Genomic DNA, 23,863 nt, shown 5'->3' on the forward strand with positions numbered 1-23,863 from the left:
ATCCAACCTCAGACACATAATACTCACTAGCTGTGTGACTCTGGGCAAGTCACTTAACCTCAATGGCCTCACCAAAAAAAAAAAAAGTGGAAGGATCCCAGATGGCTCCATGGAGGAGGTGGCATCTGAGCTAAGCCATGAAGGAAGCTAGGGATTCTAAGAAACAAAGGGAGAACATTCTAGGCATAGGGGACATGTGGATGAAAGCATGGAGGCAGTAGATGGATAGTGTAGTTTAGGGAATAGCTATTGGGACAATTTAGATAGGACAGGGTGTTTATGAAAGAGAGTTAGAAGGGGCAGTCTTTCTCACTGAGCCCATGTGATTTGCTAGTTCATGGCTGTTATTTGGAGCAGGAGGGAGATAAAAGGAATTTTCTCATTCTAAATTCAGAGTTTTGACTGAGAGCTCACCCCGCTCCTTAATGGCAAGAAGAGAGAAAAGGGGGAGGGTTAAGAAGGCAGATTTCAAATGTTTTGGAACATCTCTAGCTTATAGGTTTGGTGTGGCTAGCTGGGATAGATATCCCCAAAGGTCAAGATAGACCCTTGAACTGTAAATTAGAGATGACAGATTCCTCCCCCAGGAAAGGAAAGGGAGGAAGCCACATTCTGACTATAGGTGGCAGCATAGAGCAGCCGCTGCTCAGTGGGGACGACGTCCCGCAGAAATAGCGACAAGAGACTTGGGCAGACGATGGAGGCGTCCGAGAGAGCATCTCAGAATCTGCCTTGAAGAGAGCAGCACAGCTACATCTCTCTGGCCGTTATCGGTGGTTCTGTGGCATCAACACTTCCACAGCTTCAGAGGCATGAATTTGTATGGCCGCGTCCAGTTCCTTTTTATGCCCGGCCTCTTCACATGTAGTTTGTGAAGGTGTGAGGGTGTGAAGGTGTTTCTTCTGCAAATAAGCGCTCCTTCATACGTGTTTCCTAGATATCTGTGTGCCCAAAAGGAATTAATGGTGTAGCAACTTGGAGGCTGGTGGGGGAGGGGGAGGCAGTGCAGGAATCTTTCTTGTATTTTGTTTTGCTTTGTTGTTTGATTAAACGAATTTTTCTTCAAATAAATGAAGAGTCTGGTTGGTCTACTAAAAGAGAATATAGAGGCGGGATTCTTGAGCTCTAGTTTCAAGTGGATGCTGACCCACAAAGTATCTCAACTGTGGAGCTGCATTCTGGAGAAGCTTGGGGCTCTGGGTACTATAAATATGACATGTCTGGAGAAGTAGAAAGTAGTCAAATTGTGAGGGGCTTTAAATGCCAAACATAGGAATTTATATTTTATCCTAGGGATAACAAAGAACTGCTGAAGATTTTTGATCTGGAGAGTGAAATGATCAAACTTATATTTTAGTAAAATGAATTTGATAGCTGGAGGGAAGGTAGGGTGGAAATGGGAGACACTTGAGACTACTAAGGAGCCTATTGCAAGAATCTGATTAGGAGAGAGAGAGAGAGACAAAGATAGAGACAGATAGAGAGAGAGAGAGAGAAGGGGGAGGGGAGAAGAGAAGAGAAGAGGAGAGGAGAGAGGAGAGAGGAGAGAGGAGAGCAGAGAAAGAGAACAGCATTTACATCCTTCCTATCCAGTTTCTCTCTTCCTCTCCCTTTTCAGTATAAATCCTTCTTTGTTGAATGTGTAAGACTCTAGGCAAATAAATATTTTACTAGCCCTCATGAGATGTGGTGCCATCCACGTCCAAGATGCTACCATCCTTACACTTTAAGCCATAGCTCAGGAATCTAAACCCTATTCTCAAATAGCACCCACTTATAAAAAGCATTTCCTTTCCCAAATCTCCCTTTTTCTTTTGATGTCCCTGCCATCAAATAGCAGCTGCTGTCATCAAAATTCCATCTGTGCTCCAAAGATCTTCAGTTTCTTGCCCAGGACTTCATAATCTCTAGGAATGCTTTCTAGGTTCCTCCTGGCAGGATCATTAGTCCCATGTGGACCCACAGAAGTAGACAGTGGCCATCAGGTTTGGCACATCTTTGGAAGCTTTGTATCCTATCCCAAATACATGCTTTAGGGAGAAATTAAGGTTCTCTGTTGTTAAAGTGGGATGGATAAAGAGCTGCTTCCACACCCTTCACCAGGGAGTCCTTAATCCATTCAACTCATCTTTTCCTCCTTTGACTCTTACTGGATGACTCCCTTCCTGATGTTCCATGTGGAGATACAGAGGAACCATTCCTTGGAGCACAAGGCAACGCTTCCTCCACGTAGAGTTCAGCTCTCTCTGAAATGGAAAACCTCTCTTTCCTGATACTTGCCCCCAAGCACTCAATAGTCCTCTTTCTATGTTTCTCTTCTATGTCCTTTTCTCCCACCTTCCAACTTCCAAAGCAGTTTAGGATTCCTTTCTTTCTCTTTTGATAATTTTTCTTCTTTGGTTTTTAATTAAGGTTCTTCAAGAAGCATTTTCTCTGGCAGCCTACGTAATAGACAAATGGTCCTCTAATCTTTCACTCTCTATCTGAGAAAGGAGATCAATCTACATTTTGTTGTGCAAACCACGTATTTTCCTGGCAGTGGTGGAAAGATAAGTGCCATGCACTCTGTACAGGTCATGGAAGTTCTCAGCAGTTGCTGGATCTAAGATCTTCAGTCCTTGGTTGTTGTAAGTGGTAGCCCTTGTTGGCTGTCCACCTGCTGGGATGAAATACTCAGGCACACTGCCTGTTGGCCAGCCCAGTTTGTGGGTAGCTCAGGCTCTCTAGAGCCAATTTCTCCTATAAAATTTTAGATGGTAGCATCCCACCTATCTTGCCTGACTCACATGTTGGTTGAAAGGTAGTCCCTGAGGTTCCTGTAAGCTCCAGGAAGGTAGAAACTATGTCTTATCTACACTTAGTATTTTTTTTTCTCCAGTGCCTATCTCTGGCCTCTGCAGAGAGCAGATGCTTAATGTTTGCCAACAACTTGATTGATCTTTCTGAGGGACTTTCCCAGCTATTTTTGGGTCTCCCCCATAATTATAGGTTTCTTTCTTGATTTCTCTCCCAAATTCTTGTTAAAGTCTTACTGCAAACATTAACTGTCTTCAGCTGTTGTCTGTGAGAGGTAAAGGAAGGGAATAAGTATTTATATAGCACCTCCTATATGCCAGGTAATGTGTTAAGTGCTAGACAAATATCTCAAGCGATCCTCACAAATCTGTGAGATAGTACTGTTCTTATCTTCTTTTTACATTTGAGGAAAATGAGGTAAGCAAAGATTAAGTAACTTGCCCAGGGTCACATGGCTAGTAACTATCCAAGCCTGGTTTTGAATGCCTCTTCCTGCCTCTAGACTTAGAGCTCTGTGCACTGTGGCACCACCTACCTGCTTGTGAGAATGCCTCTGATGAAATTTGGTTTCCAGCAAATCTTCCTTTCTCTTCTTTCCGATCCCACGTGATGTCTCTATGTCATAATCTTGCTTCTTGCTCCTGAGGCATGTTTTGCCAGGGACTCTTACAGCTTTTTCTTATGTTCTCTGGTGCAACTTCCTGATTACTGTGAAGTCCATTCCCTTAGGGCTTCCTGTAGCTCTTGTGATACAATCTACCTTCAAATTACCTCTCATGTCTTCCTATTTCTTCTCTCCTCTCACTGCTAATCAGAGGTCTCTTGAATTGTCTTAAGCCTTCCCTCTTCCCTCTTTTACCTTTCACTTTTCTACCACTAATTTTGGTACTGATTCCATTAGAGAGTGTCAGGGCTCATTATAATAATAATTTTAATTTAATAATAATAAATATTAATAATTTAATATAAATTTAATTAATAAAACACTATATATAATGTTTTAAAGTTTGCAAAGTGCTTTTCATATATTAACTCACTTAATTCTCACAACAACACTGTGAAGTAGGTGCTATTTTTATCTCCATTTTACAGATGGGGAAACTGAGATTCAGAGATGTTAATTGACTTACTAAGGGTTATACAATTAAAAAGTTTGTGGCCCCATTCAGACCTCAACATTTCTGACTCCAAGCCCAGTATGCTATCTGCTGGCCCACACTGCCTTTCTTCAGAGTGCTAGAGTTGGAGTCAGGAGACATGGTTCAGAAACTTGATAGTTGTGAGACCGTAGGAAGCTCACTTAAGCACCCAGAGTATCAGTTTCTTCACCCATCAAATGCGGATTATAGTCCTTATACACCTATGTCACAGGGTTATGGTGGGGAAAATGCTTTGTAACCTGAAGGAGCTAAACTAAAATAAGATACTGTTATTGTCTACTTCCCTGGGTTATATTGTGAGAAATTATTTTAATAAAATATGAAGAATTATACAAATATGAGCTGGTATGGAAAGAACAATATACTAATATACACAACACATAAACACAGGGGGCAGCTAGGTGGCACAGTGGATAGAGTACCGGCCCTGAAGTCAGGAGGACCTGAGTTCAAATCTGACCTCAGACCAAACACTTGACACTTACTAGCTGTGTGACCCTGGGCCTGTCACTTAACCCCAATTGCCTTTAAAAAAAAAGAAAAAAGAAAAACAAGAAAAAAGAAACATAAACACAGACATAAAGAAAGCACAGTAGACAAAGTGGAGAATTTTTTCCCTCTAGAATAAAACACAAACTCATCAGCTAGGTATTTCAAACTTTTCCCAATCTGGTTCTAGCCCAGTTCCCTATGCTAACTAGACATTTGGACCTTTCTCACACTCTGCATTCCAGCCAAACTGCCAACTTGCTGTTTCCTGATTTTGGTACTCTATTTCCCACCTCCAGGTCTTTGCATAAGCTGTTTTTCCATGCCTAGAAGGCATCCTCTCCTCACCTCTCCATTTTGGAATTCCTGGCTACCTTTCAAGGCTCAGGTCATGTACTATTCCATATAGAAAGACCTTTCTTGATTTTCTTGGTTTTTCCTCCTCTCTTCTTAATTTTCAAATTATAAAGTTAGAATAATAATAATAATAGCTAACATTTATACAGCTCATTAAGATTTATAAGGCATTTTACATGTTTTATCTCATTTAATCTTCACAATGACCCGATGAGGTTGTTGCTATTATTTTGTGGTTGAATCATTTCACTCATGTCCGACTCTTTGTGACTCCATTTGGGATCTTCTTGGCAAAGATACTGGCGTGCTTTGCCATTTCCTTCTCCAGCTCATTTTACATATGAGAAAATGGAGGCAAACAGGGTTAAGTGATTTGCCCAGGGTCACACAGCTATTAAGTGTCAGAGGACAGATTTGAACTCACGTCCTCCTGACTCCAGGGCCAATGCTCTATCCACTACACCATCTTGCTGCCCCGCTGTTATTTATACATGAAGCTGAAGTAGATAGAGGTTAAGTGACTTGCCCAGGGTCACAAAGCTAATAAAAGTCTGAGGGAAATTTGAATTCAGTTCTTCCTGCCTCCAAGTTCAGCACTCTATCCAATGGACCAACTAGTTTCTCTTTCTCTCTCTCTCTCTCTCTCTCTCTCTCTCTCTCTCTCTCTCTCATATGTGTGTGTGTATGTGTGTGTGTGTGTAAATATATATATATATATATATATATAATTGTTTTCATGTTGTATACCCCTAGCAACATATAAACTTCTTGAAGGGAAGGACTCTTTTTCAACTTGTTTTTGCATCTTCAGTTCTTGGCATGAGACCTGGTACACAGAAGACACTTAATAAATGTTTGTTGCATTGGAATGAGTTCCTCATTTAAATCAAAACTTTGAGTATTTATTACATGTGATCTGTCTACATGTGGCTTTTCAGGGGATTAAAGGATGAAGATTTTGAGTAATGTATAATAGAGCTTAGGAGGCAATACCAAACATTGGTTTTTCTATATGCTAACCAATATGATCTTGAGGGTGTTTTCCTCTTTCCAGCTGAACAGTTCCTGTCCAACAAGTTGCTATTTATCACAAGAATTGATCAGTGGTAGCAAGAGGAAGCCAATCATCTTTCTCCAACAGTTAACCATATATTTGTTTAACTCCATTGATTCCTCAGAACAGGGCAGGGAGGGTGAAAGGAGGAAGAGAAGATGTGACATATTTTTTTTTTTTTGCTGCTGAAATAATAATAGGAGACTGTGTAAGACAAAAGAGAAGGCTCTGAATGAAAAATGACACTGGTCATGTGGTGGGCAACTCGGTGGTTTCCCATTCACCACTCAATGTGCATTATGCATTGTTTTTCTAACACTGGTGTTACTGTAAAATCGAATGAGAGCATGTAGGGTGGGAGGTGTGGGGAGAAGGGAGTGATGTGAGGGAGGAAGTCGAGGCCACAGCTGAAGGGACTAAAAGACACTTGGAGCAATTTGGCTCAAGTGGTTGACAAAGCCATGTGAATGTTTTGTGGATGTGTGCAGCTCAAGCTAGAATTCAGGGAGGAGGAGGAAAAGCAAATGAGAAAATTAAATGCAGAAATCTGAACAAAACAGTCATTCCACAGAGAACAATAGTGACTTCAGCAACAGCATCTGCTCCAAATGTTTAGGCAAACAACTTAATTTCAGCACAGTATATGTTCAATTTGCCCAAATGGGATAACCCCAGGATGAGCAGAACATTCAGACAAAGGGAACCCCTCTGACTCATAATGAAACTCTTCTCTCAGCTGACAATGGGATTACATCCAGTTGAGTCTGTGGAAAGTATGGCCAAGTTTTGTTTGCCTTGATTTTGGGGCACAGTAGGGAAAAAAAACAAATCTTTATTTCAAAAACAAGAAAAAACTTTCTTTGGGGAAATGTTGAAAGACATAGAAGACTTCTGAAAGATAAAAATAATATATAGAACCTGGGGTACCCCTCACACATGGAGCCCCAGAAAAGCTACCCCGAAGTTCAAAATACTCTCTTAAAATCATACCTCATGAGGCTCCATCATTGTATTTATTTTTATTAGACAAAAGATGCAATTAGTTCAAAGAAAAGACATTTAATGAAGTAGCCTAAAGGAAATAGTCCCATAAACATGGGAAGCATTCTTCCATAAATACATGTCGAAAGAAAGAATGAGCATGCATAAGGTTCACATGATTTGGAAGCACACATAGGGAATACTTTCAGCCAGTGCATATTGTGAAGCATACTGGAAACTCGTGACTGATGATGATACAGAGCTTCAGAGGTCTTTTTTGTGATGTTATCATACTGCTCCACTCTTTGCTGGCACTACTTTCCATTGGGTATTATGTTACCACTCTGTCTCTCTGTTGAGCTATTCTCACAGTTGCCACCCTCAGGTTCTTAAGTATAGTCTTTAAAGAGAGTGTTATCTCTTTCCCATAAAAGGATGGCTCTTTGAACTCACTTTTTTAGCATATAGCCCAGAGGTTAAGGGTCAGGTGAGAAGGGCAGAACTGAGCCCCACCCATCTAGTTGTTGGAATTGGGCAAAGCAGCTTACTCTCCTTAAAGGGAGAACTCTGTCAGATGTCATATTCTTGACCCAGGGACTGATAGACAAAAAGCTAAATAGAGTGTGAGGGCATTTAGTCTGTGTTTTGAAGCTATTTCTTTCTGCTAGTAGGGTCAATGTCTCTGTCTGAGCCTCCATCTGATTTAGAGTTAGAAAGTCTCTGGTAACTCTAGTCAATTTTATTGTCAGCCTGAATTATCCTCAAAATATTTGAGTGGGTGAAGGAAGATGAAGTTCTGTGAACAACAAAGAGATATATGAGTCTGAAGTATCATGTCAGTCACCTTCCCCCTAAATAAATTGGGTCTACCTATGTAAATACATTGGTGGAAGATGGAAAGAATGAAAAATCAAGGTTGAGCTACATCCTTCACTTCAAATTCTTTGTTCTAAATTTCCATTTTTCCATGTTCAAATCTATCAGGCAACAAACCTCACAGTCTTTGAGCTTCCCTAGAGTTCTAATATTGTTTCAATAAGAAAGATGGCTGTGAATTTCCTTGTAAAGATGTGCTTTCTAGGTATGGATGACCCTACTCCTTGACAGAGACCCTGATTTCTTTCTACAGTACTTTAGGTGTACCCTTTCTTTTTGGCTCCCTGCAAAGATTCTTCCCTGGGTTCCTGGTGAAAGAAATTTCCAATCAGCCCTTTTACCTTTCTGAGAGCTCCTGAGGCTCCTGCCTTTTGACTGAACCTACTCCCTTGTCCTTTGCTCTTTAAATGATTCAGCCAGCTGCTTCCAACAGCTAATTCTATCCTTATGCAGTTGGTTGCTCTGTTTTATGTCACTTTGACTGATCCTGGGATTCCTCTCCCACTCCTCTTAGCCCTTCTTTTTGTCTTACTCAGGCAAGAAGATCCTCCTTAGAAGTCTTCAATTAGAGACTGAAGGACCACTTGTCATACACGGTAAAGTGGAGGTTCCTTTTAGGTATGGATGATGAGGCTCCTGAGGGGGATTTCCATCACTAAAATTTTTATGGTTCTATTAATAACTATCACTTTAAGATTTGCAAAGGGCTTTACAAATATGTTTTTCCCCTCTCACAATAACCCTGAGAGGTAGATGTTTTTATTACCCCCATTTTACAGATAAGGAAACTGAGGCAGGCAAAAGTTCAAGGTGCATAGCCTGTAAGTGTCTGAGACAAGATTTCAACCCCAGATCTTGCTGCCTCCAGGTTCAGGGCTCTGTCTACTATGCCACCTAGCTACCCCATGATTCTGCCTCTCTCTCAGTTACAGGTTGCCAAGTCACAGGTTAGGCACTCCTGCTAGGGGTTTATATTTGAGACTCTGAATTTCATAATAATGGAGAAAAATAGGGCTATAGATTAATTTAAAGCTGGGAAGAGCTGTACAAGTCATCCAGCCCGAAACCCTCATTTTGTAATTGGGGAAACCAGTGTTGGTCTGATAAATGAATTTCCCAGGTTCACAAGGGAAATAAATAGCATTACCTTTGACTTCAGATTGATTCAATAATGGTTTATTAGGCTCCTATTCTGTTCTAGGACCTTTGTACCAGGAACTGGGTGTACAAGTCAAAAACCAAAATCATTCCAACCCTCAAGGGGATTGCATTCTAGACAAGTCAGGTGCTCATTTGTTTATTAAGTAACTGCTATGTATCAGATACTATGCTAAGTACCGAGGATATAAAGAAAAGGGAAAAAAAGAAGAAGAAGCAAACCAACAGAAAACAGAAAATCAAAACCCATATCTGTTCTCATGGGGCTCAGTCTAATGAGAGACAACGTGGCATGGTGGCAACATCAGAGGAGAGAAGGACACTTATAAGAGATGTTGTAAAGGGGGCAACACTTAGCAATAGATGGAACACAGGGAGCAGGGGTGGGGGGCAGAGTGAGTAGTAGATAGATTAGTAGACCCACAGTAGTAGATACATAGATTTTAAGGCTGGGCGACTGGGAATATGGTAGTATTCATGATAGTAACAGGTCAGTTAGGTAGAGGGAAGGGCTTTAGGGGAAAGATAATGAGTTAAATTTTGTATGTCTTGAGTTTAAGATGTCTTTAGAACATTCCATTTGAGATATCTACCTGTTCATCTGAGATGTAGGACTGGAGGCCAGAAGAGTGTCTTAGTCTAGACAAAGAGAGCTGAGAGTCATCTGAAAAGCTATGATTATTGAGTCCCTGAGAGCTGATGAGATCACTCAACAAAAGTAAAGAAGAAAAGAATTGGGACAGAACCTTGTGGGACCCCCATGGTTAGTGGGAATAGCCCAGATGACGATCCTGCAAAAGAGACCAAGAAGGAATGAATAAGAGGAGACCAAGGACAGCGTAATGTCGTGGGATACTATGGTGATGTAAGAAACAGAAAATATCAGTAAAATTCATCTGAAGAATGTAAAAGAGGAGACAATTCAATGATTTTTTAGACTTTATCAGATATCTGTACCAGCTACATGGTTAGAACCAGAATCACCTATGGGCTGAAAATAATGGGTCAATCCCAACTTGACCAAAGTCGATCATTAATCATTTGTTAAAAGTTGCAGGCTTTCAGTGATTAGAGCGTACAATAGGCAGCATGGAGAACTTAGAAATATTATCAGGGAGCTATTAGCTATTGATTTTGAAAATAAATAGCAAATCAGAGAAGCAGTCAAAAGTTGAAAAAAGATCTTGGGACTTAGAGTGGGAAGGGACCTTAAGGAAATTAAGGTCCAGAGAAATGAAGGGGCTTACCCAAGGTCACCTGGGTAATAAGTTTCAGATCTCAGATTTGAGCCCATGTCTTTTGAAGGCATGAAGAGATTCTAAGCTTTAAAAGTGGGAAAGGAGGTAACTCTGTATTTACCTACTGAAGTCCAATCATTAGAATTTGTAGATATAAATTAACTATGTGAGTCCTCACAAGAGTCTATCACCTAGCATGTCAGAAGATGGCTGTACATTTCGGTTCCTGTCCTGAACCCACGTCCCAGGTTCTCCTAGATCAGATGGCACCAGGGAAAAATCAAGGAACAAACCATTAGAGGAAATCAGTGCTCCAATCTCTAATCTGTGATCTCACTGATGTGGGTATTCCTTTCAAGGAAATAGATTGTACCTGCCCATCCACTTACTCCAATAAATTTGCTGCATTGGTTCCACCCATGGTACTTGGGGGGAAGGTCTCCCTGGAATTCTCTTAACATTGTGTAGATAAGAATATAGCCTTTGGACACTCCATCAGTTATGCCTTATTCTCATCACGTGCCCAGCTTATTTCTTTTTCACTCACACATTTCTTCAATGATATCCTTTATACAGTTTCTTTTGAGCACTTCTGTGCATGTAAAATGTTGCACATTCTTGCCATGCCCTTCTCTTCTCTCCCACCCTTTAGGTAATTCTTAACATCAACTGCAATTAATTTTCAGGGGACCTGAAAATCCTCAACAACCCAAATGACCCTGTCCAATTTTTCTTCCAAGATTTAATGGATGGGGAGGAAGCAGTGGACACTGACAATCTTGACTGTGAGAAAGCTGCTCATTATGACCCATTCTGACAAAAGCTGCCTCCTCCTCTAAGACAGGGGGCACAGGTTGAGGGATGGTACACAAACTGAACTTCTCAATGGCGTCATGTCAAGGGCAGATATTTTGCAGGTGTCTGGTCTGGGGTGGCTATGATTTACTTGGTCATTGTTGCTTTATCAATGGCTGGAAGGGATGGAGGAGAGAACAAGTTGATTAAGTTCATGGATGACACTGCATTAACCAGGACCTTGGAGGATATGATTAAAATCCTCGCCATCCTGACAGATCTGAGATATGGACCCAGGAAGTGCACTTAGGCACAAAGAATAAAACTCTCTGAATGCAAGAGAGAACCAGGCAGAAGGATGACAGCGTCCCAGGGGTCACTGTAAATCACACAGCCACAATAAGTCAGAAGTGAAATGGGCTTATTTTAAAAGATCCAGGACTAGATTAACATATCATGTGGAGCATAAAAGAGCTTTGACAGCAGCATGAGACCCTGGAAAGGAAATTCCAAGAACTCCAATGAGGTCGGTCTAGCTCTAGTGTGAATTAAGGCAGAGGGATGGATGGATTGAGGTCCCTTTCAGTGACATCAAGGACTCAAATATTTCTCCCTAACCTTCCCTTTTCCCATTTGAACAACTGAGAAAAATAAATTGTAATTCTATGAGTCTTATTTCTTATGGATATGTATGATGATCAGTCCATCAATCAGCATCAGTGCTCTCTGGATTTACATACATCTTTTGGACTAATGATCAGTCAGTCAAGATTTGTCTTTGGTTTTCTTTAAATAAGTTGTGTTCTGTAATATTGCGAACTTTATGCTTGAAAGCAGGAAATTGAATTCGATGTGCTGGTTGCATTGGGAGGGGGGAAGGAGAAGGTTACCAGGCACACACTGGCTCAGGGTTTCCAAGTGGGAGCTCAGAGCCAAGAGAATGAGCGCATCTCCCTGTGTTCTTGGACCTTCATGTCGTGAGACTTTCTGATCCAAGGATTATGCAGCTGTTTCTTTGCATGATTCACCGTGGATATAAATGAATGAAAGCAATCATGTAAATTACTGAACTATAATATCCAAAATCATATTCCCGTCCTGGTTTCAGTATGAATTATCTCCAAGTTATCTGTTGTGGTGCCATATATTAAAGAGGTTTTAAGTAAATAGTGGAAAAGGACATTTCAAAAATCCCTGGGCTGAACGTAATACCCCCTCAACATGAGATTGCACACAATCTGGGCCAATGAGAAAACATATCTAAGAAGAAAATAAAAACAAAAGGCACTTTCGTGGAAAATATTAAAAGGTTATCATAGATGGAAAACAACCCCCAGAACATTTTTTTTAAATAGTTTCCAGCTTGGGGGGGAACTCCCTAGTATTTTTGCTGTTTGTTTGATTTTGAGTCAAGGTTGGTGATTCTTCTTATGACAGAAAAATAAAAGATTTTGTTTTATTTAAGCCTTACCTTTGATGCCTCATTAGCTACATGTGGTGACATGCAATGTGGTTTGACTTAGATATATTACCACAGATTTAATTTCAGAACAATTTCAAAGACATTCAGAGGAAGAGCTGCCCTTTTTCCCCATGTAGGTGGTATTTAATTAGCCCTTGGTGAGAGGACATTTTTAACACAGATGCTGGGTTGTTAGAAGGAGCTGAATACCATCAAAATGTTAAATGCATTCCATTTTTAGAAGGGTTATCATGACAAACTGCGGGTTGCTGACCTCACCAACATCTTTGGCCTGATGAAAAAGTATGTGAGAGAATGCTCTGGTGATTGTTGTAGGTCCAGTTCTGTGATTTCACCTTTGCAGGGATTTCCTGGTGTGGAAACTCCCTCTCCCAATGCAGATGGGTAACTTCTCAGTAACTTAAGGTCACAGTTGCCTCAGGCACCAGCAGATGAAATGATTCAGGGTTGCATAGCTAGCATGTGTTGGAGACAAGGCTAGAAGAAAGATCTTCCTAACTCCAAGGCCTGCTCTATGCCCTGCTGCCTCTCACACTGTGAAAGTATACTTTAATAAATAGCCAATGGAGAGAAAACAAATTTGCTTGAAAATGATCAGCACCTTTTGTTTCCACGTCACTTGCACTTCCCAATATGTCCCTCTCCTCTTTTTCTCCCCGAGAGCCAAACCTTACAATAAAAAATAAAATAGAAAACCAATAAAAATAGTTCAGAAAAACTAAGCAACATGTCAACCAAACTTGACATTGTATGCAATTATCCACACCTAGAGTTCCCCACTTCCACAAAAAAGTGATTAAAGTACATGAAGAAAATTATATTCCAACTCTTTTCCAAGGGGTAGAATGAAGGCCTACTATAAAAGTTGAAAGCCAGTACAACTGACTTCTCTTTCATCAATGAACAGTCTGTAACTTTACTTGACAAGTAGATATACATCTCATCTCTAAGATAACCCTATCACTATGCCCAGGGACAGTGACATTTCATATCATATTGTTCTGGTTTACACTCTTGGAATTTAACCTTTGATTATAGTGAATGCACTAATCTTGACCACTGCTATGCCAGGTCTTCAAGATTCAGTGTGGAAATTTGTACAGAAGCCAAGTGGAAAGAAAGGCAGCTAGGTGGCACTGCACTGGATAGAACGCTAGTTGTGGAATTAGGAAGACTCATCTTCATGAGTTCAAGGCCAGACTTAGACACTTACTAGCTGTGTGACCCTGGGAAAGTCACTTCTCCCTGTTTGCCTTAGTTTCCTCATCTGTAAAATGAGATGCAGAAGGAAATACCAAACCACTCCAGTATCTTTGCCAAGAAAACCCTTAAATGGGGTCACAAAGAGTCAGACATAACTGAAACAAATAAATAACAATAAGGAGAGGGAACTTCCATGCAGGGACTGGAGGACATGAGGGAAGCAGAAAGGGAGACACAAGAGGAAGAGAAGCAGAGAGGGAGAGGGAGAGAGAGACAGAGAGACAGAGAGAGAGACAGAGAGAGACAGAGACAGAGAGAGAGACAGAGAGACAGACAGACAGAGAGAGATGTTGGGAATTTCCAAAGTCTTCACAAATGAGCATGATCAAAATCAAGCCAGATTAAATTCAGTTCCAAGAGGGAAATTCATCATTAAAATCTTCCTTGGAAGGCAAAGATATCATGAAACCTTCCTAGGACTTCATTCCAAAGAAATGTGGTATGGTTAGAGCATGTTATAAATAATACAGGTTTTTAAAAGTGTGTTTAAAGCTACTGTGAATATTTACAAGCAGAAAGGAAAGATTTGTATGTGTATCACATTCTAGAGTCACTAAAATTTTGCATTCAGCTCAATACACCTAAAGCAGGGAGTGGGGCAGTGGAGAATGAATTAAGTCAGTCTGCAGCTAGCTCATTATCTTCAATATTAGCTTCCAAAGAGAAAACCTCTTATGTCACTTTTATGGAATGATACAAGTTCTGTCCATAGGATGTGTAAAAATTAAAACTAATCGATAACTATTCACCAATAAAAATTGGTTTGTTGAGAGCTTCTTCCATGACACCAGGCTGAAATAAACAAGTTCAGTTTCACTTAAAGGGTAGAAAGGCCATGTCCTCAATATGGTCCCCATAAGTCATTTTTATGATGATAGTTATTATTTATATTCAGCTGGTTTCTCAAAAGCATACAAGGCAATCACAAATTATATTTTTAAGTTGAAAAGGCCTTGAAATGAAAGAAGGAGCCAACCTTTCACCTGAGCCAAAAATATGTCACAAATATTTTGTTAACAGTATTTTGTTTTTTAGAATGCATATATGAAACCATCCATTTGTTATTTTCAATGGGTTGTTCCTACTTAGAAGAAACTTTGTGATCTTGTGCTGGTTATTTCAGTTCATTCAATGGAATGGAGAAAGGGAGACAGAGAGAGAGAGAGAGAGAGAGAGAGAGAGAGAGAGAGAGAGAGAGAGATCTGCATTTTTTTGGTCTTTTCATAATATCATACATTCTTATTGGCTACCTAGATTTGCTCTACTTGTCCAGAGTCTAGAACCAGGAGCAGGAGTTGGAAATTGCAAAGAGGCTGATTTACACTTGATATAAGGCAGATGTAGGTTCCATGTCAGGAAAACTTCCTAACAATGAATGCCATCCCAAAGTGGAATGGGTGGCCACAGAAGGTAATGTGTTCCTTCTTGGGAGAACACTTAAGCACAGGCTGGATGCTTACTGCATGCATATAAGGTGCTCTTTCCTTTTCTATGCCTTTGCTTTGGCTGTCCTCAATGCCTAGAATGTTCTTCTGCCTCAGCCTCCCCTCTGGTTTCTTTTAAGACTCAAGTGTCATCTTCTCCAGGATGCTTTTCCCTAGACCCCCTAATTACTAGAACTTTTTCCCTGTAAAGTTACCTGTATGTTTGTGTATTGTGTAAATATATGTTTAGTACGTGTATTTTCTATATAAATGAAACATACACACACAACTCTAAGCCTTTTGGGGGCACCCTGTGTGTAGTATACATATATGTGTGTTCATATGTTGTCATTTCCATTAGAATGTAAGTTCCTTGAGGGAAGACACTGTTTTTGCTTTTTCTTTATATTCTCAATATTTAGCACAGTTATGTAGGTGTTTAATAAATACTAGTTAAATGACTGAGTGGCAAAGAATAGGTGATTAATAAATGCTTGTTGATTGGTTAGAGGAGGAATTGGTTAGGTGAAGTTTAGGCTAGGTGACCACTAATCCCCTTCTGACTGAGAATTCTCTGAGAGAGAAAATGCTGCTTTTTTATTCTACATTTTGGAGAGAGGTAGAATACAATGCAACTTCTTGGCAATGACTTCATTTTGCTTTCAAGAAATAAATTGAGGGGTTATCTATGTTTGGCCCATCCCCAGTAATATTCCAACATAATTGATTAGGCTTTCACCACACATTCAAAACCAAACTTTGCACTTAACAGGAGATCATTCCTATGAATTGGAATGGGAGAAAAATCTGAAAATGGTCCCACTTGAAATCTTAGATGTTTGGTTCAGAAATAGTGACAACTATAAAGACCTTGACGTAGGTTGGCATCTAAGACATGCCCAGGCACGATTTATAATATTGCTTCAACACCATTCTATGTGGTAGAGACTTTCTTCTTCAGGGCATTACCCCTTACTTTCATTTAACATAAAATATGGCTTCAAGGTCGGCACATTATGCTAAGTAACCAACTACTTTCCCCATTTCATGACACTAAATTAAGAAATTCTGCTTTGGGAAACATAATTCCCTTTGAACAAAATACAATTTTAAAAGGTTGAAAAATTCTTCTATACTAACAGAGGAATATGGATGTTGTATATGTGTGATATGTGTATTGTGGTATATGTGTGTGCGTGTGTGTATATCTCAATTTTTTTTAAAAGAGTTGAATTGTTACCTTTTGTTTTTAATACCATAGTCGTTCTTCTCACTGACTCTGACCCGACTGAAACCTTCCTTGCAACAAAAACCAAACATTGAAGCAAAACTAATCAATATCACAGCAGTATCTGATAGTGTATGCCACATTCCACATCCATAGCTCTCCACCTCTCCAAGAGGAGAGAGCTCCTAATATTAAATTATTATGGTGGACCACTTTCATGGTTCACAATCCTCCCTGAGGACAGGAAAGCAGAAAGAGAACTTTAAGAGAACAGAAACAAATAAGATATAGTCTTTATTTCAAAAGTGGGGTTTGTTGCTTTTAAAAATCCAAATCGCTTTTGAATGTTAGGGAGTAGAGACCTGGCCCTGAAGATCCAAGTGCTTGTAGCTCTGATCTCTGTGAGACGTGGGAACCACAATAATTTCATCCTTTCTGTGCAACCTAACTTTAGGGTCCTATGGGATCTTCTCATCCAACATCCTTCTGCCAGACTTTGGGATCCACAGAGGTGAGTACACCACCCACATCTACACATCACTCTCCTTTCTAGTCCAAGGAAGAGTTCTTGAGGATTCCTGCTCTTGGGGCTTGCCAAGGCCAGCCTTGCTCCTAGGCTCCAAACCTGAGTGCAATTTAAAAGTTAATTTCAATCCCCTTGACATAATGATCGTCAGAATTGTGAGTGTTTGGCTTTACTGGAAGGGGGAAGGAAGGGGAAGGGCAGGAGGGGAGAAGAATGCTATAACCAGCATGCTCTGAGGATATTTTGTCTTTTGTAACTAAAATACTTAAAGGTTTCCTTTCTAAATCAAAACAAAAATAAATAAATCCCCTTCCCCTCCAACAAACAAGAATATAAAACAGAACCGCAGGTTATATTTTTCTCTCATTCATTCATTCATTTCTCCAAAGTAAATAAAATTGAGTAAACTGAAAACTGTATTTATTATCAAACCTCCCAAACTCCACATTTGGAGTGAAGTCCAACAGAAGCTAAGCAACTTACCGTTGTCCCTACGCTTAAGCTGTGTAATATATGTCCATGGCTACACATTGCAGTAGAGTCCCCTTCTCTTTATTCTCCCCTTCTCTTTTCCCTTCCCCTTTCCCCTTTTCCCTTCCCTTTCTCCTTCCCCTTCCCCTTTCTCTTTCCTTTCTTTTCCTTTTTCTTTTCCCAGCATCTGTAATCCAGGAGGCAGGAAGCTGACCAGGCTAAAATATGAGGTTGCTCTGGACCCTTCCACCTCGGCACTCATGCATTTTCCTGCTCTAGGCTCTCTTTTTCACACTTGACGTGGGGCTGGCTCACCCTGATTTTGCAAAGCTTCTTCCAGGGCTTGTCAGAGGCCTGGGAGGCCCCTTTGATCTATTGCCTGGTCAAAGGCAGGATCTGTATTCCCAACATCCAGCCCAGGCTGACTCCCCCTTCACATCAATCTTTTGCTTTTGCCAGCTCTGAGACAATAGAAGTTGGAGAATGTTCATCTCAAGATGCACCAGACGCTGCACCATAAATCTGGCCACAGGAAGACAGCTCTGTGGCATTTTCTATTCCCTCCCCTGTAAGGAGACTCCAGGCTCTGTTTGATCCTACACTACCGATGCATTTAAAGGTTGTATTACATACCAAGTCAGAATCGAAGTCCTTTAGAGCATCTCACACCAATTACAACTTGGGAGATGAGGGATGTTTATCCATTAGCTCACACTTTTGACTAAGGTCACCAAAGGCTGATATTCCACTGAGACAGACTTAGCAGTCATCCCAGAACATCCAGTTTTCCCAATGTGTTTTGTAAGTTCCCACTGATGGGGACTAAATTGAAGCCCCCTCGATAACAAACATCATCAAACTCTTCATAGGAGGGATTTCTCTTTTTGTTTGCAGAAGAGACAAGCCATGGACAATAGCGGATTAACAATATAAAGCCTAAGGCTACCTGTGTTAGATAGGTGCCCAAGCTACAAGACGTTAGCAAGACAAATTTGTACCTATGGATCCATTTGTTTGCTTCAACAAATATTAATTAAGCTCCTACTATACAGAGATCATGTTGGGGCAGGGGATGGGGCTGGGTTTGTAGTCATAAAGGCACGAATCAGGGCAAGTCACTGGACTTCCCAATGTTCCAGGCAAATCTCTGAGTTCCTCAGTGGAGTTTCCATTCCACTACGCAGAAGAAATCACAGCCCAGACCACCCTGTCCCACCCCTCCCAAATACATAATATACTAGAGATAGAAAAGGATAGGAATAGGAGCTGCTAGACCAGTGATCTCATAGGGAACTCCTAGTGAGAAATCCCTCTCTACCAATGTATCCTGCTTTTGACTTATGAGATCTTACAGACCTGCCTAGAGCAGGACTGAGTGGTTAAGTGACTTCCTCCATGATCACACAGCCACTATGTGTCAGAGGCTTGAACCAACTCTTCATGGCCAGATTTCCATCCACTATGCCATGCCGTCCATCTGGATTGAAGCTCCACATAAACTGAACCCTGTCTCCAAAGGGCTTACATTCTTCCAGGGGGAAGGGGGAGAAATAGATTCATATATGACACATATTCAGAAATTAGTAAGTAGAACCAAATTTGAGGGAAAAGGGAATGTTAACAATTGGAGGGTCTGAGAATGTTTCACCAAAAGGGTTGAAACAGAGCTGAACCTGGAAGGAAGTTAATGATTCAATGCAGCAGAGTTGAAGAGGGAGCATATTCTGAATGAGGTAATGTTTGGAAACAAATCTTAAAGCACCATATAAATGCAAACTATAATTATTTTCTTGGGCAAATGCACAAGGTCGAATATGAAATATTGAGCTCCGGAAACAGCAAGAAGGGTAGTTTATTTGAAGCATTGGGGGTATGAAGGGGAGTAATGGGAGATAAATCTGGAAAGGTCAGATGGGCCAAAATTGTAAAAGGCTTTCAGTATCTTTTTTTATATGTTTTCTTCCATATTGGAATAAAAATTCTTTGATGACAATAATAATAATAACGATAATAAATAGCTGGCACTTATGTAACTTCTATAATGTAAAAGACCTTAATGATCTTTGTATTTTATCCTAGAGGAGACAGAGAACAATCTAAGGTTTTTCAGCAGGGGAGTATCGTCATCATACCTGGTATTTCAATGGCACTTTGAAATTTGGAAAGCGCCTTACACATATTTTCTCGTTTGATCCTCACGACAACCCTGGAGGTAGATGCTGTTATTATCCCCACCTTATAGTTGAGGAAACAGAGGCAGATGCAGGTTAAGTGACTTGCCCAGGGTTCTATAGCTAGTAAGTGTCTGAAGTAGCATTTGAACTCAATTTCCTTATTCCAAGTCTGACACACCACTAACACTGTGTTACCTAGTTGCCTCAAACAGTCAGACTCTTGCAACAAGAAAATGATTTTGGCAGCTGTGAAAAATAGATTAGAGAGGGAAAAGAATGGCAGCCCAGAGACCAATGAGAAGTCTTTTCAGAAAATGGCTGATTGGCCTTCAGACGAAACAACTATGGCCATTTTCCACAAAGCCAAGGAAGACGGCAGTCAAAGTGAAAGAAGTCAGTTGAACAAGCCTAGGAAGTCTGAAATAAGAGTTAAAGAAGGCGTGATATATGTCTTCATGGATTTGAAGAGTTGTCCTGTGGAAAAAGACTGGATTTGCTTGGCTTGGCTCGGCTCCTGAGGGCAAAATTAGAAGCATGGGTAGTAGGTGCAAGGAGGAAGATTCATACTCCACATGATGAAAAACTTCCTAATAATTGAAACTATCCCAAAGTGGGGGGAGGGCAATCAGAGGATAACAAGCTCCCCACATCACTGCAGATCTTCTGGCAAAGGCTGGGTGATCATTTGTCCAAGGCCACTGCAGAGTGCATTCTTGTGTTTCAAAGTCCATTGGGCCAAGGGCCTCCAAGGATGTTCCCAATACAAAAATTCAGAGATTTGGTGATTTGAAGGCCCCAGTAAATAAAAATGAGAATTCTCATCCCATTTAATTTTCACAGGGAGGGTTGAGAGTGTGTACAGGGATAATGGCTGATGGCTTAACTTGGCCTCTTCTCCATTTTCTGTTCCAGGATAGGAATATGCTGAGCTCCGGTTGGCCATCACCTTCACAGGCCACCTCTCCACATGCCAGGTGATCAAAAGCCTCTTATATATTTAGCAGCTGAGCTTCACTTCCTCCTCTAATAATCCTTAGTCAAGAGCCAGGAATGAACTGCTCCCACTCCTGAGTTTGGATTTATCACTTTATTGAAAGAAGAATTCCCATCTGCTATATTGAGCTGCCTAATAGGAACTTGGATTTCTGTTCTTGTTCATGCATGAATTATTTGACATTAAGGAGAAGCCTTGGACTGAAAGTTAAATTATGCAAAAGTCATAAATGAATCATGAAAAATTATATAATGCTGAGGTCAAAAGGTGATGAGGTGGGGAAAGCACAGAATTAGGTGGAACTGAGATGGGAGCTTATTTAACAGGATGCCACATTTGGATTTAAACCCACTGGTACCAATACTATAACAAACATACAAGAAACACATAAAGTGGATGGAAGACAACCCTTACTGATGGAAGGGAGGGATGCTGAGAAAGGTCTCTTATAGAAGGTAGCTTTTGAGCCATTTTGAAAGAAAGCACGAATTTTTAGAGGCAGAAGTGAGGAGATAGAACATTCTTAGATGTAATGTGGGACTGGCCACTGAGCCCAGTCCATATGGTCATACACAGAATGCTGTTGATGCAAAGGGCATTGGGAGCCTGATTCCAGGATGGTGGTGATGACATATAATAGGAATACCTTGGAGAGATTTGAAGCATGTTCTAATGCTCAATAACCTGATATGGTCTGTTAACTACATGGTGAATAGAAGCATCATTGATTGGCTGCATCTGTGTAGCCAGAAATTTTTTTGTTGTTGTTCGGTCATTTCAGTTATGTCTGACTCTTGGTTTCCTCATTTGAGGTTTTCTAGGCAAAGATACTGGAGTGGTTTGCCATTTTCTTCTCCAGCTCATTTTGCAGGTGAGGAAACTGAGGCAAACAGGGTGAAGTGCCTTGCCCAGGGTCATATAGCTAGGAAGTGTCTGAAGCTAGATTTGAACTCAGGAAGATGAATCTTCCTGACTCCAGGGTGCTTTATCCACTACATCATGGAGCTGCCCATTGCACCCAGAAATAGGAGACATTTATAAAGTACTAGTTGTCCTCTTCCCTTTTCTTATTCTGACTTTGCCTCAGGTAGCTTCTTCTGGTCTGATGGCATCTCCCTCTCTATTCAAGGCTGATATATATCCCATTAATAAGAGCCTCAGTTCTTTGTTTCCATGTGTGTTCTTTTGTTTAAGGTGAAGGAAATTGGAGGCTTTAGAATGTAGTTGAGTTCCCAAAGATCAGGAGATAGAGACATCAAAGGTGCAGGGGTTAAGTCCATACTAGGTTTTACAGCCAGCCCAACATTAATGTCTAAAGATTGAGAGGTGACTTTTGGGCCCTGGCCCAGCTGTAGCTGAGATGGGAGTTTATGTAGCAGTGATACCAAATTTGGATATGAGCCTAGTGGTACCAACACTCTATATGTGACCCTTCTTCCTGCAGATGTAAAGGTAGTATAGCATAGTATGGAAAATGTGCCGCTATGGATATTAGAGGGGAAATGTTTGTGCTTCTGTCCTTGCTATAGCCTCAAATAAAACCATCCTTTTGTGAAAGTTAATTGATGCTAATTAGTGAAATGGAACCTGGGGCACTAGTCACTGGAGGTTAACAGAGTGTTAGTGTGGGAACGCACTTAAAATGGGGGCTTAAGCTAATAGCATTAAAGAAGGGATCCCCCAAACCCTCAGGGGTATTCCCAGCACCCTGAGGAGATAATGCAGTTAGACTTGCCCTGGGAGACTAGAGTACTGGATACACAGGTATGGGGCACAGAGTTGGGGGATGGGGTATCCTACAACAGATGGGTCATGACAGCTGGATCATGCAAGAGAGTAAAGTACAAGAAGATTGGAAACACGGAAAGGAAGTCTGGCTGGAAAGAGCTTTAAACAAAGGCCTTTCCGTTTGACCCTGGAGGTTCTAAGGAGCCACTGAAGTTCATTGAGTAAGGTCAGATCTGTGCTTTAGGAATGTCACTTTGGTCGCTGTGTAGAGTATGGCTCCAAGTGAGGAGAGATTAGAGACAGAGAAAACAAGGAGAAAGAAGTGGTTGTCATCCAGGAGAAAGGCCACAAGGGCCTGAGTCAGGGGGAGGACTGTTTGAGTGGAGAAAAGGGGGCAATATTTGAGATACCCTGAAGGTAGAAATGCCACCATTGGGAGAGCGATTGGATATGTGGGCTGAGTGAGAGGGAGGGGAAAGGATGGCACTGAGCTTGAGAACCTGAGTGACTAGGAGGGTGGGGGTGTACTGTACAGTAATAGGAAAGGCAAAATATTTATATGTATTGGTGGAAGGCTCCCCACCAATGAAGTGACAGATTCAGACCATTTTTTAATGCTTTAATATGACATCTTACTAGGTAACATATTTATTTTTCTTTTCTTTTTTTGGACACAGGAATTAAGAGTTCCTAAGAGGAATAACTCTTGGACCTGGCAGGAAGGTGCTACTAATAGAATGTCAGGCACTCTAGCTGGCCAGTGAGGGATAGATTTTGGGCATGGGGGCCTTATTAGCACTCATCATGTTAAAGGAAAACAAATTTCCTCCTGCACTCATTGCCACGAATATTTTCCTTTCCTTTTTTTTTTCTACAAAACTCATTATAAATGCTCAAGGAAGCCATGGAATTTGAGGGTTAAATTTCTAAAAGAAGGGTACTGTTAACAAATGGGCCGACCAGCCCAGCATCCTGTGAGCATGCAGGAAAGATTGGGGCTGTCGTCATTATTAACGTGGAAGTTGCTGATTAAAACAAGGTCAACATTCCACACGGCACCACTCAAGCAAGTTTAATTTGGGTCTTTTAAAAAATGGGTAACCAAGAAAAACAACTGAAGATATAAACCTCCTTTACAAGAATACCCTGGCAGGAAAAAAAATTATCGCATGTGGCAAATATGCATTCACGTGAACTAATGTAAAACATAAAGCAGATTAGTTAATTATCCAGAAACATACAAAATTGTCGGTTTCTCCTAAATGATTAGCCCCACCATTGTTGACTCAGTACTCAATTATTTTCCATTGAATGAACTTCAGGCCCTTGTCTCCTCATCGGAGAGGAGCCATGGATGTTGGTAGGAATTCTGCCTATCTCTTGTAAAACGTATGTAAGGAGGTAGATTGTATACACCAGGGGTGGGGAACTTGCATCCTGGAAGCCACACGTGGCCCTCTGGATCCTTAAGTGCGGCCCTTTGACTGAATCCAAACTTCACAGAACAAATCCTCTTAACAAAGGAATTTGTTCTGTAAAATTTGGATTCAGTCAAAAGTCTGCACACAAGCACCTGGAAAGTCACATGCGGCCTTGAGGCTACAGGTTCCCCACCCTTGGTACACACACACACACACACACACACACACACACACACACACACACACA

At 40.9% G+C, this 23,863-nt stretch overlaps 1 long non-coding RNA gene across 1 annotated transcript in view; it reads left to right on the forward strand.

Moving 5' to 3' along the window:
- Positions 1-16,813, forward strand: part of LOC114044360 — a 121,300-nt gene extending 104,487 nt beyond the window's left edge. The window contains exon 3 of the long non-coding RNA XR_003569221.1: positions 16,757-16,813. This is a non-coding gene — a long non-coding RNA (uncharacterized LOC114044360). The remainder of the gene's footprint in view (positions 1-16,756) is intronic.
- Positions 16,814-23,863: the final 7,050 nt, after the last annotated feature.

The sequence above is a fragment of the Vombatus ursinus genome, unplaced genomic scaffold, assembly GCF_900497805.2.
Source record: "Vombatus ursinus unplaced genomic scaffold, bare-nosed wombat genome assembly UNPS02014773.1, whole genome shotgun sequence".
NCBI lineage: Eukaryota > Metazoa > Chordata > Mammalia > Diprotodontia > Vombatidae > Vombatus > Vombatus ursinus.